Raw genomic sequence first — 6,547 nt, forward strand, 5'->3', positions numbered from 1 at the left:
CTGGGTTTAGGCAATTCTCCTGCCTCAGCCTCCTGAGTAGCTGGGATTACAGGCACGCGCCACCATGCCCAGCTAATTTTTTGTACTTTTAGTAGAGACGGGGTTTCACCGTGTTGACCGGGATGGTCTCGATCTCTTGACCTCGTGATCCACCCGCCTCGGCCTCCCAAAGTACTGGGATTACAGGCTTGAGCCACCGCGCCCGGCAAAAAATAATTTTTTTAAAAAAGTCATTGCCTCCCTCAAAGAAAGAAAATTACAAGACCCTATATTATTAGCTAGGCACTGTGTTGCATGCCCACAGTCCCAGCTACTCAGGAGGCTTAGGTGGAAACCATCATTTGAGCCCAAGAGTTTGAGTCCAGAGTAGGCAACATAGTGAGACCCCCATCTCTAAAAATAAATCTAAAAGTAAAATAAGGCCAGGCACACTTTGGGAGGTTAAGGCGGGTGGATCATGAGGTCAGAAGTTCAAAACTAGCCTGGTCAAGTCAGTGAAACCCCATCTCTATTAAAAATACAAAAGTTAGGCTGAGCACGGTGGCTCACACATGTAATCCCAGCACTTTGGGAGGCCAAGGTGGGGAGATCACCTGAGGTCAGGTGTTTGAGACCAGCCTGGCCAACATAGAGAAACCCCATCTTAAAAATAAATAAATAAACAAACAAAAAAATACAAAAGTTAGCTGGGCACAGTGGCAGGTGCCTGCAATCCCAGCTACAGACTGAGGCAGAATTGCTTGAACCTGGGCAGCAGAGGTTATGGTGAGCCGAGATTGCGCCACTGCACTCCAGCCTGGGTGATAGAGTAAAGCTCTGTCTCAAAAAAAAAAAAAGTAAAATAATAATGAAGCTATAGAATAAACAGCCTCTTCTCTAGAACAGCAATGCTTTGATATAATTCAAAACAGCATCAACCATAAACATGTTATAGTGAACCCCAAGTTTCTCTTCAAACAATCAGTATGTCAGTATGTTCAGCTCTCTTATCAATTTTCTATTTTAAAGTTTAACTTCCTTATAATTCCAGTAAACAACCTTCTCCACTGGTTCTAATCAGTAGTTCACATCTGTTCCCCTGGTCCCCTGCTCCATCCCGAGTCATCCCAGTCACCTGCTCCCGTCACCTTCTTTGACCTACGTCACACCTGGCTACCTGCTCTGACCCACTGTAACCATTTTTCTGTCAAAACACCCATCCTGCCACTCAAGCTCAGACCCCTGCTCTCTTTAAAATAACCAATCGGGATTAGTCTAGCTTGTGCGACCTAACCCCAGAGGATAGCAGAATGACACAGCAGTAGGGACCACCCCTGTCAGGCATAAGTACCCCTTCCCCATCTTGTCTAAGCGTGCGGCGGCACCGATCTACAAAAGTAAATTGCCTTGCTAACAGGATTTGAGTGCTATTTCTTTTGCGGCATCGAAATTTTACTTATAACAATCATATAAAACTGAATGCAAAAGTCACATAAACTTTTCAATTATAAGATTAATACTCAATGAAATTTTACTCTTCTAAAGCATTAATTCAGGCTTTGTTTCCAAATATCACAGGTATATTCATCTACCTTTGTTATTAAAGATAGTCCAGTGGAAAAGTTGTAGAAGCTCCAACCCGTGGTGACTTATTTTTACAGTAACCAGAAAGTCTAACTCACCAAGTATTAACTGTGAATTTTTCTCTTACAGTCCCTATGAGACTTTGTGGGATAGGATGCTTTATTCTTCTTTAGATCTTTCTATGGTAGGCTGAATATCGGCCCTCAAAGATACATAGGATCCTGTGACTGTTACATTTTATGACAAAAGGGACTTCACAAAAGTATCTTGAGATGGAGAGAGTATCCTTGATTATCTGGATGATCCTAATATAATCACAAATGCCCTCATAAGAGAGGCAGAGGGAGATGTGGAAAAGTTCAGGGAGTTCTCCTGAACTTTTTGTGGATTTATTTATTTATTTAAGAGAAAGTGATATGATGATGGAGTGATGTGCTGTGCAGAGAAGAGCCACAAGCCAAGGAAGACAGGCAGCCACTAGAAGCTGGAAAAGGTAGGGAAACCGTCTTCCTCTCACAGCCTCCAGAAGGAACTGGGCCTGTAACACCTTGACTTTAGCCCAGTGAAACTGATTTCACATTTCTGACCTCCAGAACTAAAAGATAATAAATGAGGCTGGGTATCCTGGCTCATGCCAGTAATGCCAGAACTTTGGGAGGCCAAGGTGGGAGGATCACTTGAGCTCAGGAGTTTGAGACCACCAGCCTGCGCAACATAGTGAGACCTCATATCAAAAAAAAAAAAAAAAAAAAAAAAAAAAAAAAGAATTGGTGACTCAAATACACCCGCATTCCCCTTTCTTGAGTGTATACTTCTCACCCAAAAAAAAGGCAGAAAGCATGTGTTATTTCAAGTCACTAAATCTGTTGTAATTTGTAACAATAGCCATATGAACTAAATACACCCTTTTGACAGTTTAGTGATAACCTTTAGTCTGCCCTAAAATATTGAACAGAATTAACATAAAGACCATTCCAGTTCAGATATATCGAAATTCTCTTGTATTTTCTGCCAAGTAAATGAAAAGATCTTACATACACAGAAATCACTGAAAAATGTAGTTCTTTAAAGCACATAGGGAAAAAGCAGAAAAGCAGTACTATCTTCAGTCCTACGTGCAGCTAATAGTGTCAGTTGCAGAAAAAGTAGTCATGACTTTAGGTTAGTTCAAAAATACAACTCAAAAACAGCGTGGGCCTGGCATAGGGGCTCATGCATGTAATCCCTGCCACTTGGGAGGCTGAGGCAGGAGGACCACTTGAGCCCCGTAGTTCGAAACTCTAGTGACCTGAGACTGTGCCACTGTACTCCCATCTGGAAAAACACCCTGCATGGATCATGACACAAAGTGAGAGAAAAGAAAACTTTTGCTTTATAATAGCTACAGCAGTCCAAGGTAAGAATACAAATCAGGTAAGTAATGTTTCTGCACACACAGGGAATACTTTCCTGAATACTGAGCAAGGAGATAAGCAGTCCTTAGAGGTTTAAGAGGTATTTATCGGCCGAGCATGGTGGCTCACACCTGTAATCCCAGCACTCTGGGAGGCTGTGGCAGGTGGATCACGAGGTCAGCAGTTCGAGACCAACCTGGCTGATATGGTGAAACCCCAACTCTACCAAAAGCACAAAACGTAGCTGAGTGTGATGGCATGTGCCCGTAGTCCCAGCTACTCAGGAGGCTGAGGCTGAGGCAGAAGAATCACTTGAACCCAGGAGACAGAGGTTGCAGTGAGCCGAGACTGTGCCACTGCACTCCAGCCTGGGCAACAGAGCAAGACTCTTGTCTCGCTAAAACAAACAAACAAACAAAAAAACAAAGAGATATTTCTCACTTAAGTGGTACTTGACTGCAAGTTACCACTGCTTTATTCTGCCATAGGTTCCAGTGACAGTCCAGGCTCCACAGGAAATAATTTGAAAAGCATAAAGTCACATGTGGTTTTCATCAGTAACATTTTACATCCATTGAATCATTTGATCTTCAAAACTCTAGTCAAGTTTGGTATTGATTTCAATTATACGGGTGAAGAAACTGAGGCTGAACTTGTCCAGTCAAAGGTCAATAACTAGCACCTGTGATGTCTTTCCTCTAGATCATTTTACCTTAATAACGATCAATTAATTCACTTCTAGGTGTGTTTTACTGACTTATTTTGGGGGAGGTGGAGGGTAGGGGACGGAGTCTCGCTCTGTTGCCCAGGCTGGAGTGCAGTGGTGGCGCAATCTCGGCTCACTGCAACCTCTGCCTCCCGGGTTCAAGGGATTCTCCAACCTCAGCCTACCCAGTAAATGGGATTACAGGCTCCTGCCACCACACCAGGCTAATTTTTCTATTTTGAGTTAGAGATGGGGTTTCACCGTGTTGACCAGGCTAGTCGCAAACTCCTGACCTCGTGATCCGTCCACCTCGGCCTAAGTGCGGCGATTACAGGCGTGAGCCACCGCGCCGGGGCTTTTATTAAGTAATTTTCAGTTAATAAAGAAAACAGGAGCAACATTTTCCAAGTTATACCATCTTTTAATTTTACGTCCATGGAAGCTGAATGCCACAATTTGTCAGTGACCGACAATGAGTAATGTCTAACACTGCTTCTTCCCGTGAAAATGAGAACACTCACAGTACCTACCTCTTTAAACCACCATGTGGTTTAAATGATATAATAGACCAGTAGCTGGTATCAAACCATATCCCATACTACGGGACGTCTCTTCCCAAGTGAAAATCTGCTTTCTGGCCTACCAAAATATTATACTAAATCGAGAAGGTGGTGGGGAAAGTATCCGCAGGGAGGGGACAGTAGGAGGAAATAGGTCCTTCCCTGAAAATAAGCAAGGGCGTCTGGGTTACACTGAAAAACGCCCCAGATTGAAGTGCTGTGGACGCCGCCGGCAACAGCAGCCTGACCGGCAGAAGGCTCTTCGGCCAGGGCCAGCACAGGTTTGTCCTGGGGTCTCTGACCGCAGAGCGAGACCCTCAACACGTGCTCACTCCAACCAGAACGTCCCAATTCCCTCCGCGCTCCCGCGACACATGTCCAGAGACTCCAGCTTTCTAAACTCAACCACAGCATTGCCGCTCGTCGAGAGGGCTGCCCATGCTGGGTATCCCGCCCAGCCCAGCCCAGCAAAAGGTACCTTAGCAGCCAGCCCCCAAACCATGCCGTAGAAAACGCAGGCTGAGCGGCGGTTTAGAGCGGTCGACCGGAAACCCACCTCGACTTCTCTGATTGGATAACACGCACAAGAAAATGAAGAGGATTGGTCGGCTGCAGAGAGGCCGGCCACAACGCGACGCGAAAGGCGTCGGGCCTAGAGGCCGGGGAAATTCTTGCTAGCTCCCGATTGGACGAGAGCAGAACGTCTGCCCCTTCATAGTCCCAGCGTCTGTACAACGCGCACACCACTACGCCATACGTTACGTTAGCGGAAGTTTCACGGCCCCATTGGTGGGATGTGTGGCCAATAAAAGGCAATAATAAGGCAGATTCCGCATTCTTCCCGACGGACTGGATACGTTCCGCTGATAGTGCGGTCCGTCAGTTTCAGCATTTAGACGGTCGAGTTTCCACCGAGTCAGAGTTGAGTAGAGAGTTATTAAGGTGACTAGGAGACTGATGCGGGGAGAAATAATTTAGTAGTTAGACCCAGGCCCTGAAACTACCACTCGTGTTTTGAACGTCTACGTAATACGTTAGTGTTTGCACGCGAAGAAACCAGCCCTTCAAGCCGGCTGAATGTAGTTTACGAGTTGTCTGGTTTTCATTGGGTTAAAAAAAACTATCAGTTTGAGGGTAGCTCCGCCTCGGCTCTAAGAAACTCTGGTATTTGTAGTCCGGGACGTTCGAGCCTGTGTCTTTAAATGTAGTTTTTATTTCTGAGTTCTTCCTTATTGTTAAAAACACCCGTTGACATTTATTGTGGTTTTGATGTGTTCCGTTGGACTTTTTATCCTTTCGTTTATCAGCAGCACTAAAGGCAAAGAACGTTTAAGAAATGTGTAAAGACTTCATGTATGTTCGTAAACGATCAATGTTAGTGTTTATGACAATTTACTGTGTCTGGCTCTATGCTATATGTTCATAATTACTGTACTAAGTGGATACTAAAATTATTTGTTTCTAAACCTTTTGCTGTCACAGCAGGACAACCTGATTTGCATATTATTGTACATTTAAGAGTATTTGAATCCTACATTTAGCAATTTTATGTATACTATGATGGCATGGGTAGCAGCTGCTTACATGAATCAAGTGTTCAGAACTGGCTGCTGTCTTGACGGGAAAATAGGGCTATGCTTAAAATGTCAAGCGAGACCAACATCAGCAGCAATACACGTTGTATATTATTAAAAACTTTATTATAATGTCTATTTTCAGCCTTTATTAAAACAGTTTTGTATTTTTAATATGAGACAGGGTTTCTCCATGTTGGTCAGGTGGTGATCTGCCCACCTGAGCCTCCCAAAGTGCTGGGATTACAGGCGTCAGCCACCACGCCTGGCCCTTTTTTTAAAAAAAATAGAAGAGGGCGTCTCACTGTGTTGGACAGTCTGGTCTCAAACTCCTGGCCTCAAGTGGATCCTTCCAGCTCGGCCTCCCAAAGTGCTGAGATTACAGGCATGAGCCACCAAGCCTGGCCATTTTTTCTGTGTATATATAAAAATATATATGTATTGAAGCAAATGGTAAAATTATTTTGCGAAGTATGGATCAAAAGCATATTTGGAGGTCAGCGATTTAGGACATGACAACTTCAGTTTAAAGATCTTGTGGGGAGAGAAGTCAAAGGAAAAAACATGTTTTAATTAGTATCTGATATGAAAGTATTGCCCAGTTAGCTCAGGTGTTTAGAATTGTGAAAAGAAAATAAATCTCCAGGACCCCAGAATCACTAAGCCAAAAGGAAAAGTCAAGCTTGGAACTATGTAGGGCAAACCTGCCTCCCATTCTATTCCTCAATGAGATAGCTACAAGGACAAAAA

At 44.0% G+C, this 6,547-nt stretch overlaps 1 protein-coding gene across 5 annotated transcripts in view; it reads right to left on the reverse strand.

Moving 5' to 3' along the window:
* The window catches only part of WDR89 (WD repeat domain 89), a 66,832-nt gene extending 61,145 nt beyond the window's left edge, over positions 1 to 5,687 (reverse strand). For 2 of the 5 annotated variants that reach the window (XM_017533957.2, XM_017533959.2), the window contains exon 1: positions 4,702 to 4,879. The gene's annotated coding sequence lies outside the window, so the exon portion shown is untranslated. Of the gene's footprint in view, positions 1 to 4,193 lie in introns of all 5 variants that reach the window. The other 3 variants (XR_005201157.1, XM_017533961.2, XM_037740438.1) reach the window with 3 other exon arrangements.
* Between the last annotated feature and the right edge of the window lie 860 nt (positions 5,688 to 6,547).

The sequence above is a fragment of the Cebus imitator genome, unplaced genomic scaffold, assembly GCF_001604975.1.
Source record: "Cebus imitator isolate Cc_AM_T3 unplaced genomic scaffold, Cebus_imitator-1.0 Scaffold83, whole genome shotgun sequence".
NCBI classification, from domain to species: Eukaryota; Metazoa; Chordata; class Mammalia; order Primates; family Cebidae; genus Cebus; species Cebus imitator.